We start from the raw sequence: 17,289 nt of genomic DNA, 5'->3' as shown, positions 1-17,289 counted from the left end.
TCTCTATTTCTAATACTCTCTTGATTTCCAGCTGTTCTTCATTGACCTGAAGCTACAAATTCTTAATGTCCCCTTATCAGCAAAAGTACTCTTTTTCAATGGTATTCTCAGTTCCCAGCAATTTCTTATACATTCCCATCATTGACTGCAACTTCAATTTCTCAAAATCATTCAATTTCAGCAAACCTAGCTTTCTGTGTCTATCAAACTGTCAATTTTTGGCAATTGATCAAATTCCGGCATTATCGCTAGCTGCTGATACTGCTCATTTCCAATATTTGGAAGAACTCTCGTTCCCATGAAATTGACTCCTTGTAGCATCTGCTCTTTCAAAGTATGTACATATGTCTTAATTTCCATCAATTTCTCTAACACTACTAACTTCTATGTCCTTTTCCTCTAATCTCTCTATTTCTAATAATATCCACATTTCCGCTTTCATCTCAAACTAAAATTCCTCAAATTCTCTCTTTATCAGCAAAGATAGATCTCTGCATCTATCAAATAGTGAATTTACAGCAGCATGTTATATTCAGCACATTTCCAGTTTCTCCACATTCAATGCAACTTCAATTTCGCTATATCCTCCAAATTCGGCAACGCTGGCTCTCTGTGCTTCGGGAAATGTCAATATCAAACAATTGGTCAACGTCTTAAATTTTCCCTAACAGCATGTATTTCCGAATCCATATATTTGCACAATCACCCACTTTCCCGAAATTTGCTCTTAGCAACATTTGCTCGTTCACAGACAGCTCAAGTTTCTCCTTTGTCATCAATTTCTCCATCTCCAATAAATTCTACTGTCCACCTGCATTAATGCCTCTAATGTTAACAGTCTACACATTTTGAAATGTTCATTGTTCCAATAAGCCTTCAATCACTTCATTTGAATATTTGTCAAGACATCAGTTCAACTATATACTTCAAATACTCAGATTATTGCAATTAATCGAATTCTGCATATTTCCACCTTCACAGCATTAACCACACCTTCAATTTCTCCATAACGTTGAATATAAGCAAACGCTGGCTAGTATCAATCAAAATATCAATTTCTACTCATTGATCAGATTGTAGGATTTTCTCTATTTGCAGAATTTTCTCATTCCCCATGTTTGTATAATCTCCCTTTTGAAGGAAATTCGTTGCTAATAGCTGTTTCTCATTCTCTGATTGTACAAGATTCTCCATTTCCATCAATGGCACAATCTCCATTAATTTCTACAGCCCTTCGACATAAACGTCTATTTCTAAACTTTCCTTATTTCCAAATATTTGTCGCAGATCTGAACCTACAATTTCTCAATTTCCCCTTTATCAGCAAAACTAGTCCTCCCTATCGATCAAATTCTCAATTCCAAACAATTTCTGAGAAAGAGCACATTTACAGAATCTCCAGCTTAACCACAACTTCAAATTCCCCATGTCATTCAATTTCAGCAAACCTAGCTCTTTCTATCCATTAAACTAACAATTTCTAGCAATTGATCAATTCCTGGCAGTTCAGCTATGTGGAGATATTTCTCATTTCTGATTTTTGGAAGAACTTCCATTTCCATGAAATTCGCTGCTTGTAGCATCTGCTCCTACCCCGAATGTACAAATTTCTCGATTTCTATCAGTTTCTCTATCTCTGCTTATTTCTTACTGTCCATTTGCATTAATCTCTCGATCTCTCCTCAAACCACATTTCCATCAAATCCTCATTCATCTCAAAATGAAATTCCTCAAGTTCTCTCATTATCAGCAAACTTTGTACTCTGCATGTTTCAAATTCTTAATTTGCAGCAGTATGTCATATTCAGCACATTCCCTGAATCTCTGCATTCAACACAACTTCACTTGCTCCATATCCATCAAATTCTGCAAGGCTTGCTCTCCGTGCCTCGTGAAATGTCACTTTCAAGCAATTGATCAACTTCCTGCATTTTCTCAATCTGCAAATACTTCTCAATATTTGCATGATCTTCCATTTGCATGAAATTTGCTGCATGTAGCTTTTGCGCATTCTCTGAATGTACAAGATTCTCCATTTCCATCAATCTCACTATCTCCACTAATTTCCATTGCCTATCGACATAAATGTCTCTATTTCTAATACTCTCTTGATTTCCAGCTATTCGTCATTGACCTGAAGCTACAAATTCTCAATGTCCCCTTATCAGCAAAAGTACTCTTTTTCAATTGTATTCTCAGTTCCCAGCAATTTCTTATACATTCCCATCATTGACTGCAACTTCAATTTCTCAAAATCATTCAATTTCAGCAAACCTAGCTTTGTGTGTCTATCAAACTGTCCATTTTTGGCAATTGATCAAATTCCGGCATTATCGCTAGCTGCAGATACTTCTCATTTCCAATATTTGGAAGAACTCTCGTTCCCATGAAATTGACTCCTTGTAGCATCTGCTCTTTCAAAGAATGTACATATGTCTTAATTTCCATCAATTTCTCTAACACTACTAATTTCTACTGTCCTTTTCGTCGAATCTCTCTATTTCTAATAATATCGACATTTCCGCTTTCATCTCAAACTAAAATTCCTCAAATTCTCTCTTTATCAGCAAAGATAGATCTCTGCATCTATCAAATAGTGAATTTTCAGCAGCATGTTATATTCAGTACATTTCCAGTTTCTCCGCATTCAATGCAACTTCAATTTCGCTATATCCTCCAAATTCGGCAACGCTGGCTCTCTGTGCTTCGCGAAATGTCAATATCAAACAATTGGTCAACGTCTTAAATTTTCGCTACCAGCATGTATTTCCGAATCCATATATTTGCACAATCAACCATTTTCCCGAAATTCGCTCTTAACAACATTTGCTCGTTCACAGACAGCACAAGTTTCTCCTTTGTCATCAATTTCTGAACCTCCAATAATTTCTACTGTCCACCTGCATTAATGCCTCTAATGTTAACAGTCTACACATTTTGAAATGTTCATTGTTCGAATAAGACTTCAATCACTTCATTGGAATATTTGTCAAGACAGCGGTTCCACTATATCCATCAAGTACTCAGATTCTTGCAATTAATCGAATTCTGCATATTTCCAGCTTCTCAGCATTAACCACACCTTCAATTTCACAATAACGTTGAATATAAGCAAACGCTGGCTAGTATCAAGCAAAATATCAATTTCTACTCATTGATCAGATTGTAGGATTTTCTCTATTTGCAGATTTTTCTCATTCCCCATGTTTGTATAATCTCCCTTTTGAAGGAAATTCGTTGCTAATAGCTGTTTCTCATTCTCTGATTGTACAAGATTCTCCATTTCCATCAATGGCACAATCTCCATTAATTTCTACAGCCCATCGACATAAATGTCTACTTCTAAACTTTCCTTATTTCCAACTATTCGTCGCAGATCTGAACCTACAATTTCTCAATTTCCCCTTTAACAGCAAAACTAGTCCTCCCTATCGATCAAATTCTCAATTCCAAACAATTTCTGAGAAAGAGCACACTTACAGAGTCTCCAGCTTAACCACAACTTCAAATTCCCCATGTCATTCAATTTCAGCAAACCAAGCTCTTTCTATCCATTAAACTAACACTTTGTAGCAATTGATCAATTCCTGGCAGTTCAGCTATGTGGAGATATTTCTCATTTCTGATATTTGGAAGAACTTCCATTTCCATGAAATTCGCTCCTTGTAGCATCTGCTCCTAGCCCGAATGTACACATTTTTCGATTTCTATCAGTTTCTCTATCTCTGCTTATTTCTTACTGTCCATTTGCATTAATCTCTCGATCTCTCCTCAAACCACATTTCCATCAAATCCTCATTCATCTCAACATGAAATTCCTCAAGTTCTCTCATTATCAGCAGACTTTGTATTCTGAATGTATCAAATTCTTAATTTGCAGCAGTATGTCATATTCAGCACATTCCCTGAATCTCTGCATTCAACACAACTTCACTTACTCCATATCCATCAAATTCTGCAACGCTTGCTCTCCGTGCCTCGTGAAATGTCACTTTCAAGCAATTGATCAACTTCCTGCATTTTCTCAATCTGCAAATACTTCTCAATATTTGCATGATCTTCCATTTGCATGAAATTTGCTGCATGTAGTTTTTGCGCCTTCACTGAATGTACAAGTTTCGCCATTTCCATCAATCTCACTATCTCCACTAATTTCCACTGCCTATCGACATAAATGTCTCTATTTCTAATACTCTCTTGATTTCTAGCTGTTCGTCATTGACCTGAAGCTACAAATTCTCAATGTCCCCTTATCAGCAAAAGTACTCTTTTTCAATTGTATTCTGAGTTCCCAGCAATTTCTTATACATTCCCATCATTGACTGCAACTTCAATTTCTCAAAATCATTCAATTTCAGCAAACCTAGCTTTGTGTGTCGATCAATCTGTCAATTTTTGGCAATTGATCAAATTCCGGCATTATTGCTAGCTGCAGATACTTCTCATTTCCAATATTTGGAAGAACCCTCGTTCCCATGAAATTGACTCCTTGTAGCATCTGCTCTTTCTAAGAATGTACATATCCCTTAATTTCCATCCATTTCTCTAACACTACTAATTTCTACTGTCCTTTTCGTCGAATCTCTCTATTTCTAATAATATCGACATTTCCGCTTTCATCTCAAACTAAAATTCCTCAAATTCTCTCTTTATCAGCAAAGATAGATCTCTGCATCCATCAAATAGTGAATTTTCACCAGCATGTTATATTCAGCACATTTCCAGTTTCTCCGCATTCAATGCAACTTCAATTTCGCTATATCCTCCAAATTCGGCAACGCTGGCTCTCTGTGCTTCGTGAAATGTCAATATCAAACAATTGGTCAACGTCTCAAATTTTCGCTACCAGCAGCTATTTCCGAATCCATATATTTGCATAATCAACCATTTTCCCGAAATTCGCTCTTAACAACATTTGCTCGTTCACAGACAGCACAAGTTTCTCCTTTGTCATCAATTTCTCCATCTCCAATAATTTCTACTGTCCACCTGCATTAATGCCTCTAATGTTAACAGTCTACACATTTTGAAATGTTCTTTGTTCGAATAAGCTTTCAATCACTTCATTTGAATTTTAGTCAAGACATCAAGAACTCAGATTCTTGCAATTAATCGAATTCTGCATTTTTCCAGCTTCTCAGCATTAACCACACCTTCAATTTCTCCATAACGTTGAATATAAGCACCGCTGGCTAGTATCAAGCAAAATATCAATTTCTACTCATTGATCAGATTGTAGGATTTTCTCTATTTGCAGAATTTTCTCATTCCCCATGTTTCTATAATCTCCCATTTGAAGGAAATTCGCTGCTAATAGCTGTTTCTCATTCTCTGATTGTACAAGGTTCTCCATTTCCATCAATGGCACAATCTCCATTAATTTCTACAGCCCATCGACATAAATGTCTATTTCTAAACTTTCCTTATTTCCTACTATTCGTCGCAGATCTGAACCTACAATTTCTCAATTTTCCCCTTTATCAGCAAAACTAGTCCTCCCTATCGATCAAATTCTCAATTCCAAACAATTTCTGACAAAGAGCACATTTACAGAGTCTCCAGCTTAACCACAACTTCAAATTCCCCATGTCATTCAATTTCAGCAAACCAAGCTCTTTCTATCCATTAAACTAACAATTTCTAGCAATTGATCAATTCCTGCCAGTTCAGCTATGTGGAGATATTTCTCATTTCTGATATTTGGAAGAACTTCCATTTCCATGAAATTCGCTGCTTGTAGCATCTGCTCCTACCCCGAATGTACAAATTTCTCGATTTCTATCAGTTACTCTATCTATGCTTATTTCTTACTGTCCATTTGCATTAATCTCTCGATCTCTCCTCAAACCACATTTCCATCAAATCCTCATTCATCTCAACATGAAATTCCTCAAGTTCTCTCATTATCAGCAGACTTTGTATCCTGAATGTATCAAATTCTTAATTTGCAGCAGTATGTCATATTCAGCACATTCCCTGAATCTCTGCATTCAACACAACTTCACTTACTCCATATTCATCAAATTCTGCAATGCTTGCTCTCCGTGCCTCGTGAAATGTCACATTCAAGCAATTGATCAACTTCCTGCATTTTCTCAATCTGCAAATACTTCTCAATATTTGCATGATCTTCCATTTGCATGAAATTTGCTGCATGTAGCTTTTGCGCATTCTCTGAATGTACAAGTTTCTCCATTTCCATCAATCTCACTATCTCCACTAATTTCCATTGCCTGTAGACATAAATGTCTCTATTTCTAATACTCTCTTGATTTCCAGCTGTTCGTCATTGACCTGAAGCTACAAATTCTCAATGTCCCCTTATCAGCAAAAGTACTCTTTTTTAATTGTATTCTCAGTTCCCAGAAATTTCTTATACATTCCCATCTTTGACTGCAACTTCAATTTCTCAAAATCATTCAATTTCAGCAAACCTAGCTTTGTGTGTCTATCAAACTGTCAATTTTTGGAAATTGATCAAATTCCGGCATTATCGCTAGCTGCAGATACTTCTCATTTCCAATATTTGGAACAACAATCGTTCCCATGAAATTGACTCCTTGTAGCATCTGCTCTTTCAAAGAATGTACATATGTCTTAATTTCCATCAATTTATCTAACACTACTAATTTCTACTGTCCTTTTCGTTGAATCTCTCTATTTCTAATAATATCCACATTTCCGCTTTCATCTCAAACTAAAATTCCTCAAATTCTCTCTTTATCAGCAAAGATAGATCTCTGCATCTATCAAATAGTGAATTTACAGCAGCATGTTATATTCAGCACATTTCCAGTTTCTCCACATTCAATGCAACTTCAATTTCGCTATATCCTCCAAATTCGGCAACGCTGGCTCTCTGTGCTTCGGGAAATGTCAATATCAAACAATTGGTCAACGTCTTAAATTTTCCCTAACAGCATGTATTTCCGAATCCATATATTTGCACAATCACCCACTTTCCCGAAATTTGCTCTTAGCAACATTTGCTCGTTCACAGACAGCTCAAGTTTCTCCTTTGTCATCAATTTCTCCATCTCCAATAAATTCTACTGTCCACCTGCATTAATGCCTCTAATGTTAACAGTCTACACATTTTGAAATGTTCATTGTTCCAATAAGCCTTCAATCACTTCATTTGAATATTTGTCAAGACATCAGTTCAACTATATACTTCAAATACTCAGATTATTGCAATTAATCGAATTCTGCATATTTCCACCTTCACAGCATTAACCACACCTTCAATTTCTCCATAACGTTGAATATAAGCAAACGCTGGCTAGTATCAATCAAAATATCAATTTCTACTCATTGATCAGATTGTAGGATTTTCTCTATTTGCAGAATTTTCTCATTCCCCATGTTTGTATAATCTCCCTTTTGAAGGAAATTCGTTGCTAATAGCTGTTTCTCATTCTCTGATTGTACAAGATTCTCCATTTCCATCAATGGCACAATCTCCATTAATTTCTACAGCCCTTCGACATAAACGTCTATTTCTAAACTTTCCTTATTTCCAAATATTTGTCGCAGATCTGAACCTACAATTTCTCAATTTCCCCTTTATCAGCAAAACTAGTCCTCCCTATCGATCAAATTCTCAATTCCAAACAATTTCTGAGAAAGAGCACATTTACAGAATCTCCAGCTTAACCACAACTTCAAATTCCCCATGTCATTCAATTTCAGCAAACCTAGCTCTTTCTATCCATTAAACTAACAATTTCTAGCAATTGATCAATTCCTGGCAGTTCAGCTATGTGGAGATATTTCTCATTTCTGATTTTTGGAAGAACTTCCATTTCCATGAAATTCGCTGCTTGTAGCATCTGCTCCTACCCCGAATGTACAAATTTCTCGATTTCTATCAGTTTCTCTATCTCTGCTTATTTCTTACTGTCCATTTGCATTAATCTCTCGATCTCTCCTCAAACCACATTTCCATCAAATCCTCATTCATCTCAAAATGAAATTCCTCAAGTTCTCTCATTATCAGCAAACTTTGTACTCTGCATGTTTCAAATTCTTAATTTGCAGCAGTATGTCATATTCAGCACATTCCCTGAATCTCTGCATTCAACACAACTTCACTTGCTCCATATCCATCAAATTCTGCAAGGCTTGCTCTCCGTGCCTCGTGAAATGTCACTTTCAAGCAATTGATCAACTTCCTGCATTTTCTCAATCTGCAAATACTTCTCAATATTTGCATGATCTTCCATTTGCATGAAATTTGCTGCATGTAGCTTTTGCGCATTCTCTGAATGTACAAGATTCTCCATTTCCATCAATCTCACTATCTCCACTAATTTCCATTGCCTATCGACATAAATGTCTCTATTTCTAATACTCTCTTGATTTCCAGCTATTCGTCATTGACCTGAAGCTACAAATTCTCAATGTCCCCTTATCAGCAAAAGTACTCTTTTTCAATTGTATTCTCAGTTCCCAGCAATTTCTTATACATTCCCATCATTGACTGCAACTTCAATTTCTCAAAATCATTCAATTTCAGCAAACCTAGCTTTGTGTGTCTATCAAACTGTCCATTTTTGGCAATTGATCAAATTCCGGCATTATCGCTAGCTGCAGATACTTCTCATTTCCAATATTTGGAAGAACTCTCGTTCCCATGAAATTGACTCCTTGTAGCATCTGCTCTTTCAAAGAATGTACATATGTCTTAATTTCCATCAATTTCTCTAACACTACTAATTTCTACTGTCCTTTTCGTCGAATCTCTCTATTTCTAATAATATCGACATTTCCGCTTTCATCTCAAACTAAAATTCCTCAAATTCTCTCTTTATCAGCAAAGATAGATCTCTGCATCTATCAAATAGTGAATTTTCAGCAGCATGTTATATTCAGTACATTTCCAGTTTCTCCGCATTCAATGCAACTTCAATTTCGCTATATCCTCCAAATTCGGCAACGCTGGCTCTCTGTGCTTCGCGAAATGTCAATATCAAACAATTGGTCAACGTCTTAAATTTTCGCTACCAGCATGTATTTCCGAATCCATATATTTGCACAATCAACCATTTTCCCGAAATTCGCTCTTAACAACATTTGCTCGTTCACAGACAGCACAAGTTTCTCCTTTGTCATCAATTTCTGAACCTCCAATAATTTCTACTGTCCACCTGCATTAATGCCTCTAATGTTAACAGTCTACACATTTTGAAATGTTCATTGTTCGAATAAGACTTCAATCACTTCATTTGAATATTTGTCAAGACAGCGGTTCCACTATATCCATCAAGTACTCAGATTCTTGCAATTAATCGAATTCTGCATATTTCCAGCTTCTCAGCATTAACCACACCTTCAATTTCACAATAACGTTGAATATAAGCAAACGCTGGCTAGTATCAAGCAAAATATCAATTTCTACTCATTGATCAGATTGTAGGATTTTCTCTATTTGCAGATTTTTCTCATTCCCCATGTTTGTATAATCTCCCTTTTGAAGGAAATTCGTTGCTAATAGCTGTTTCTCATTCTCTGATTGTACAAGATTCTCCATTTCCATCAATGGCACAATCTCCATTAATTTCTACAGCCCATCGACATAAATGTCTACTTCTAAACTTTCCTTATTTCCAACTATTCGTCGCAGATCTGAACCTACAATTTCTCAATTTCCCCTTTAACAGCAAAACTAGTCCTCCCTATCGATCAAATTCTCAATTCCAAACAATTTCTGAGAAAGAGCACACTTACAGAGTCTCCAGCTTAACCACAACTTCAAATTCCCCATGTCATTCAATTTCAGCAAACCAAGCTCTTTCTATCCATTAAACTAACACTTTGTAGCAATTGATCAATTCCTGGCAGTTCAGCTATGTGGAGATATTTCTCATTTCTGATATTTGGAAGAACTTCCATTTCCATGAAATTCGCTCCTTGTAGCATCTGCTCCTAGCCCGAATGTACACATTTTTCGATTTCTATCAGTTTCTCTATCTCTGCTTATTTCTTACTGTCCATTTGCATTAATCTCTCGATCTCTCCTCAAACCACATTTCCATCAAATCCTCATTCATCTCAACATGAAATTCCTCAAGTTCTCTCATTATCAGCAGACTTTGTATTCTGAATGTATCAAATTCTTAATTTGCAGCAGTATGTCATATTCAGCACATTCCCTGAATCTCTGCATTCAACACAACTTCACTTACTCCATATCCATCAAATTCTGCAACGCTTGCTCTCCGTGCCTCGTGAAATGTCACTTTCAAGCAATTGATCAACTTCCTGCATTTTCTCAATCTGCAAATACTTCTCAATATTTGCATGATCTTCCATTTGCATGAAATTTGCTGCATGTAGTTTTTGCGCCTTCACTGAATGTACAAGTTTCGCCATTTCCATCAATCTCACTATCTCCACTAATTTCCACTGCCTATCGACATAAATGTCTCTATTTCTAATACTCTCTTGATTTCTAGCTGTTCGTCATTGACCTGAAGCTACAAATTCTCAATGTCCCCTTATCAGCAAAAGTACTCTTTTTCAATTGTATTCTGAGTTCCCAGCAATTTCTTATACATTCCCATCATTGACTGCAACTTCAATTTCTCAAAATCATTCAATTTCAGCAAACCTAGCTTTGTGTGTCGATCAATCTGTCAATTTTTGGCAATTGATCAAATTCCGGCATTATTGCTAGCTGCAGATACTTCTCATTTCCAATATTTGGAAGAACCCTCGTTCCCATGAAATTGACTCCTTGTAGCATCTGCTCTTTCTAAGAATGTACATATCCCTTAATTTCCATCCATTTCTCTAACACTACTAATTTCTACTGTCCTTTTCGTCGAATCTCTCTATTTCTAATAATATCGACATTTCCGCTTTCATCTCAAACTAAAATTCCTCAAATTCTCTCTTTATCAGCAAAGATAGATCTCTGCATCCATCAAATAGTGAATTTTCACCAGCATGTTATATTCAGCACATTTCCAGTTTCTCCGCATTCAATGCAACTTCAATTTCGCTATATCCTCCAAATTCGGCAACGCTGGCTCTCTGTGCTTCGTGAAATGTCAATATCAAACAATTGGTCAACGTCTCAAATTTTCGCTACCAGCAGCTATTTCCGAATCCATATATTTGCATAATCAACCATTTTCCCGAAATTCGCTCTTAACAACATTTGCTCGTTCACAGACAGCACAAGTTTCTCCTTTGTCATCAATTTCTCCATCTCCAATAATTTCTACTGTCCACCTGCATTAATGCCTCTAATGTTAACAGTCTACACATTTTGAAATGTTCTTTGTTCGAATAAGCTTTCAATCACTTCATTTGAATTTTAGTCAAGACATCAAGAACTCAGATTCTTGCAATTAATCGAATTCTGCATTTTTCCAGCTTCTCAGCATTAACCACACCTTCAATTTCTCCATAACGTTGAATATAAGCACCGCTGGCTAGTATCAAGCAAAATATCAATTTCTACTCATTGATCAGATTGTAGGATTTTCTCTATTTGCAGAATTTTCTCATTCCCCATGTTTCTATAATCTCCCATTTGAAGGAAATTCGCTGCTAATAGCTGTTTCTCATTCTCTGATTGTACAAGGTTCTCCATTTCCATCAATGGCACAATCTCCATTAATTTCTACAGCCCATCGACATAAATGTCTATTTCTAAACTTTCCTTATTTCCTACTATTCGTCGCAGATCTGAACCTACAATTTCTCAATTTTCCCCTTTATCAGCAAAACTAGTCCTCCCTATCGATCAAATTCTCAATTCCAAACAATTTCTGACAAAGAGCACATTTACAGAGTCTCCAGCTTAACCACAACTTCAAATTCCCCATGTCATTCAATTTCAGCAAACCAAGCTCTTTCTATCCATTAAACTAACAATTTCTAGCAATTGATCAATTCCTGCCAGTTCAGCTATGTGGAGATATTTCTCATTTCTGATATTTGGAAGAACTTCCATTTCCATGAAATTCGCTGCTTGTAGCATCTGCTCCTACCCCGAATGTACAAATTTCTCGATTTCTATCAGTTACTCTATCTATGCTTATTTCTTACTGTCCATTTGCATTAATCTCTCGATCTCTCCTCAAACCACATTTCCATCAAATCCTCATTCATCTCAACATGAAATTCCTCAAGTTCTCTCATTATCAGCAGACTTTGTATCCTGAATGTATCAAATTCTTAATTTGCAGCAGTATGTCATATTCAGCACATTCCCTGAATCTCTGCATTCAACACAACTTCACTTACTCCATATTCATCAAATTCTGCAATGCTTGCTCTCCGTGCCTCGTGAAATGTCACATTCAAGCAATTGATCAACTTCCTGCATTTTCTCAATCTGCAAATACTTCTCAATATTTGCATGATCTTCCATTTGCATGAAATTTGCTGCATGTAGCTTTTGCGCATTCTCTGAATGTACAAGTTTCTCCATTTCCATCAATCTCACTATCTCCACTAATTTCCATTGCCTGTAGACATAAATGTCTCTATTTCTAATACTCTCTTGATTTCCAGCTGTTCGTCATTGACCTGAAGCTACAAATTCTCAATGTCCCCTTATCAGCAAAAGTACTCTTTTTTAATTGTATTCTCAGTTCCCAGAAATTTCTTATACATTCCCATCTTTGACTGCAACTTCAATTTCTCAAAATCATTCAATTTCAGCAAACCTAGCTTTGTGTGTCTATCAAACTGTCAATTTTTGGAAATTGATCAAATTCCGGCATTATCGCTAGCTGCAGATACTTCTCATTTCCAATATTTGGAACAACAATCGTTCCCATGAAATTGACTCCTTGTAGCATCTGCTCTTTCAAAGAATGTACATATGTCTTAATTTCCATCAATTTATCTAACACTACTAATTTCTACTGTCCTTTTCGTTGAATCTCTCTATTTCTAATAATATCCACATTTCCGCTTTCATCTCAAACTAAAATTCCTCAAATTCTCTCTTTATCAGCAAAGATAGATCTCTGCATCTATCAAATAGTGAATTTTCAGCAGCATGTTATATTCAGTACATTTCCAGTTTCTCCGCATTCAATGCAACTTCAATTTCGCTATATCCTCCAAATTCGGCAACGCTGGCTCTCTGTGCATCGGGAAATGTCAATATCAAACAATTGGTCAACGTCTTAAATTTTCGCTACCAGCATGTATTTCCGAATCTATATATTTGCACAATCAACCATTTTCCCGAAATTCGCTCTTAACAACATTTGCTCGTTCACAGACAGCACAAGTTTGCCCTTTGTCATCAATTTCTCCATCTCCACTAATTTCTACTGTCCACCTGCATTAATGCCTCTAATGTTAACAGTCTACACATTTTGAAATGTTCATTGTTCGAATAAGCCTTCAATCACTTCATTTGAATATTTGTCAAGACATCGGTTCCACTATTTCCATCAAGTACTCAGATTCTTGCAATTAATCGAATTCTGCATATTTCCAGCTTCTCAGCATTAACCACACTTTCAATTTCTCCATAACGTTGAATATAAGCAACCGCTGGCTAGTATCAAGCAAAATATCAATTTCTACTCATTGATCAGATTGTAGGATTTTCTCTCTTTGCAGATTTTTCTCATTCCCCATGTTTGTATAATCTCCCTTTTGATGGAAATTCGCTGCTAATAGCTGTTTCTCATTCTCTGATTGCACAAGATTCTCCATTTCCATCAATGGCACAATCTCCATTAATTTCTACAGCACATCGACATAAATGTCTATTTCTAAACTTTCCTTATTTCCAACTATTCGCCGCAGATCTGAACCTACAATTTCTCAATTTCCCCTTTATCAGCAAAACTAGTCCTCCCTATCGATCAAATTCTCAATTCCATACAATTTCTGAGAAAGAACACATTTACAGAGTCTCCAGCTTAACCACAACTTCAAATACTCCATGTCATTCAATTTCAGCAAATCTAGCTCTTTCTATCCATAAACTAACAATTTCTAGCAATTGATCAATTCCTGCCAGTTCAGCTATGTGGAGATATTTCTCATTTCTGATATTTGGAAGAATTTCCATTTCCATGAAATTCGCTGCTTGTAGCATCTGCTCCTACCCCGAATGTACAAATTTCTCGATTTCTATCAGTTTCTCTATCTCTGCTTATTTCTTACTGTCCATTTGCATTAATCTCTCGATCTCTCCTCAAACCACATTTCCATCAAATCCTCATTCATCTCAACATGAAATTCCTCAAGTTCTCTCATTATCAGCAGACTTTGTATTCTGAATGTATCAAATTCTTAATTTGCAGCAGTATGTCATATTCAGCACATTCCCTGAATCTCTGCATTCAACACAACTTCACTTACTCCATATCCAGCAAATTCTGCAACGCTTGCTCTCCGTGCCTTGTGAAATGTCACTTGCAAGCAATTGATCAACTTCCTGCTTTTTCTCAATCTGCAAATACTTCTCAATATTTGCATGATCTTCCATTTGCATGAAATTTGCTGCATGTAGCTTTTGCGCATTCTCTGAATGTACAGGTTTCTCCATTTCCATCAATCTCACTATCTCCACTAATTTCCATTGCCTGTAGACATAAATGTCTCTATTTCTAATACTCTCTTGATTTCCAGCTGTTCGTCATTGACCTGAAGCTACAAATTCTCAATGACCCCTTATCAGCAAAAGTACTCTTTTTTAATTGTATTCTCAGTTCCCAGCAATTTCTTATACATTCCCATGTTTGACTGCATCTTCAATTTCTCAACATCATTCAATTTCAGCAAACCTAGCTTTGTGTGTCTATCAAACTGTCAATTTTTGGCAATTGATCAAATTCCGGCATTATCGCTAGCTGCAGATACTTCTCATTTCCAATATTTGGAAGAACTCTCGTTCCCATGAAATTGACTCCTTGTAGCATCTGCTCTTTCAAAGAATGTACATATGTCTTAATTTCCATCAATTTCTCTAACACTACCAATTTCTACTGTCCTTTTCCTCTAATCTCTCTATTTCTAATAATATCCACATTTCCGCTTTCATCTTAAACTAAAATTCCTCAAATTCTCTCTTTATCAGCAAAGATAGATCTCTGCATCTATCAAATAGTGAATTTTCAGCAGCATGTTATATTCAGCACATTTCCAGTTTCTCCGCCTTCAATGCAACTTCAATTTCGCAATATCCTCCAAATTCGGCAACGCTGGCTCTCTGTGCTTCGGGAAATGTCAATATCAAACAATTGGTCAACGTCTTAAATTTTCCCTACCAGCATGTATTTCCGAATCCGTATATTTGCACAATCACCCATTTTCCCGAAATTCGCTGTTAGCAACATTTGCTCATTCACAGACTGCACAAGTTTCTCCTTTGTCATCAATTTCTCCATCTCCAATAATTTCTACTGTCCACCTGCATTAATGCCTCTAATGTTAACAGTCTAAACATTTTGAAATGTGCATTGTTCGAATAAGCCTTCAATCACTTCATTTGAATATTTGTCAAGACATCGGTTCCACTATATCCATCAAGTTCTCAGATTCTTGCAATTAATCGAATTCTGCATATTTCCACCTTCTCAGCATTAACCACACCTTCAATTTCTGCATAACGTTGAATATAAGCAAACGCTGGCTAGTATCAAGCAAAATATCAATTTCTACTCATTGATCAGATTGTAGGATTTTCTCTATTTGCAGATTTTTCTCATTCCCCATGTTTGTATAATCTCCCATTTGAAGGAAATTCGCTGCTAATAGCTGTTTCTCGTTCTCTGATTGTACAAGATTCTCCATTTCCATCAATGGCACAATCTCCATTAATTTCTACAGCCCATCGACATAAATGTCTATTTCTAAACTTTCCTTATTTCCAACTATTCGTCGCAGATCTGAACCTACAATTTCTCAATTTCCCCTTTATCAGCAAAACTAGTCCTCCCTATCGATCAAATTCTCAATTCCAAACAATTTCTGAGAAAGAGCACATTTACAGAGTCTCCAGCTTAACCACAACTTCAAATTCCCCATATCATTCAATTTCAGCAAACATAGCTCTTTCTATCCATTCAACTAACAGTTTGTAGCAATTGATCAATTCCTGGCAGTTCAGCTATGTGGAGATATTTCTCATTTCTGATATTTGAAAGAACTTCCATTTCCATGAAATTCGCTCCTTGTAGCATCTGCTCCTACCCCGAATGTACAAATTTCTCGATTTCTATCAGTTTCTCTATCTCTGCTTATTTCTTACTGTCCATTTGCATTAATCTCTCGATCTCTCCTCAAACCACATTTCCATCAAATCCTCATTCATCTCAACATGAAATTCCTCAAGTTCTCTCATTATCAGCAGACTTTGTATTCTGCATGTGTCGAATTCTTAATTTGCGGCAGTATGTCATATTCAGCACATTTCCTGAATCTCTGCATTCAACACAACTTCACTTACACCATATCCATCAAATTCTGCAACGCTTGCTCGCCGTGCCTCGTGAAATGTCACTTTCAAGCAATTGATCAACTTCCTGCATTTTCTCAATCTGCAAATACTTCTCAATATTTGCATGATCTTCCATTTGCATGAAATTTGCTGTATGTAGCTTTTGCACCTTCTCTGAATGTACAAGTTTCTCCATTTCCATCAATCTCACTATCTCCACTAATTTCCATTGCCTATCGACATAAATGTCTCTATTTCTAATCCTCTCTTGATTTCCAGCTGTTCGTCATTGACCTGAAGCTACAAATTCTCAATGTCCCCTTATCAGCAAAAGTACTCTTTTTCAATTGTATTCTCAGTTCCCAGCAATTTCTTATACATTCCCATCATTGACTGCAACTTCAATTTCTCAAAATCATTCAGTTTCAGCAAACCTAGCTTTGTGTGTCTATCAAACTGTCAATTTTTGGCAATTGATCAAATTCCGAATTATCGCTAGCTGCAGATACTTCGCATTTCCAATATTTGGAAGAACTCTCGTTCCCATGAAATTGACTCCTTGTAGCATCTGCTCTTTCAAAGAATGTACATATGTCTTAATTTCCATCAATTTCTCTAACACTACTAATTTCTACTGTCCTTTTCCTCTAATCTCTCTATTTCTAATAATATCCACATTTCCGCTTTCATCTTAAACTAAAATTCCTCAAATTCTCTCTTTATCAGCAAAGATAGATCTCTGCATCTATCAAATAGTGAATTTTCAGCAGCATGTTATATTCAGCACATTTCCAGTTTCTCCGCATTCAATGCAACTTCAATTTCGCTATATCCCCCAAATTCGGCAATTCTCTGATTGTACA

The sequence above is a fragment of the Carcharodon carcharias genome, chromosome 8, assembly GCF_017639515.1.
Source record: "Carcharodon carcharias isolate sCarCar2 chromosome 8, sCarCar2.pri, whole genome shotgun sequence".
Classification (NCBI taxonomy): domain Eukaryota; kingdom Metazoa; phylum Chordata; class Chondrichthyes; order Lamniformes; family Lamnidae; genus Carcharodon; species Carcharodon carcharias.
The sequence above is the reverse complement of the archived record's forward strand: the minus strand, read 5'-3'. Positions refer to the sequence as shown.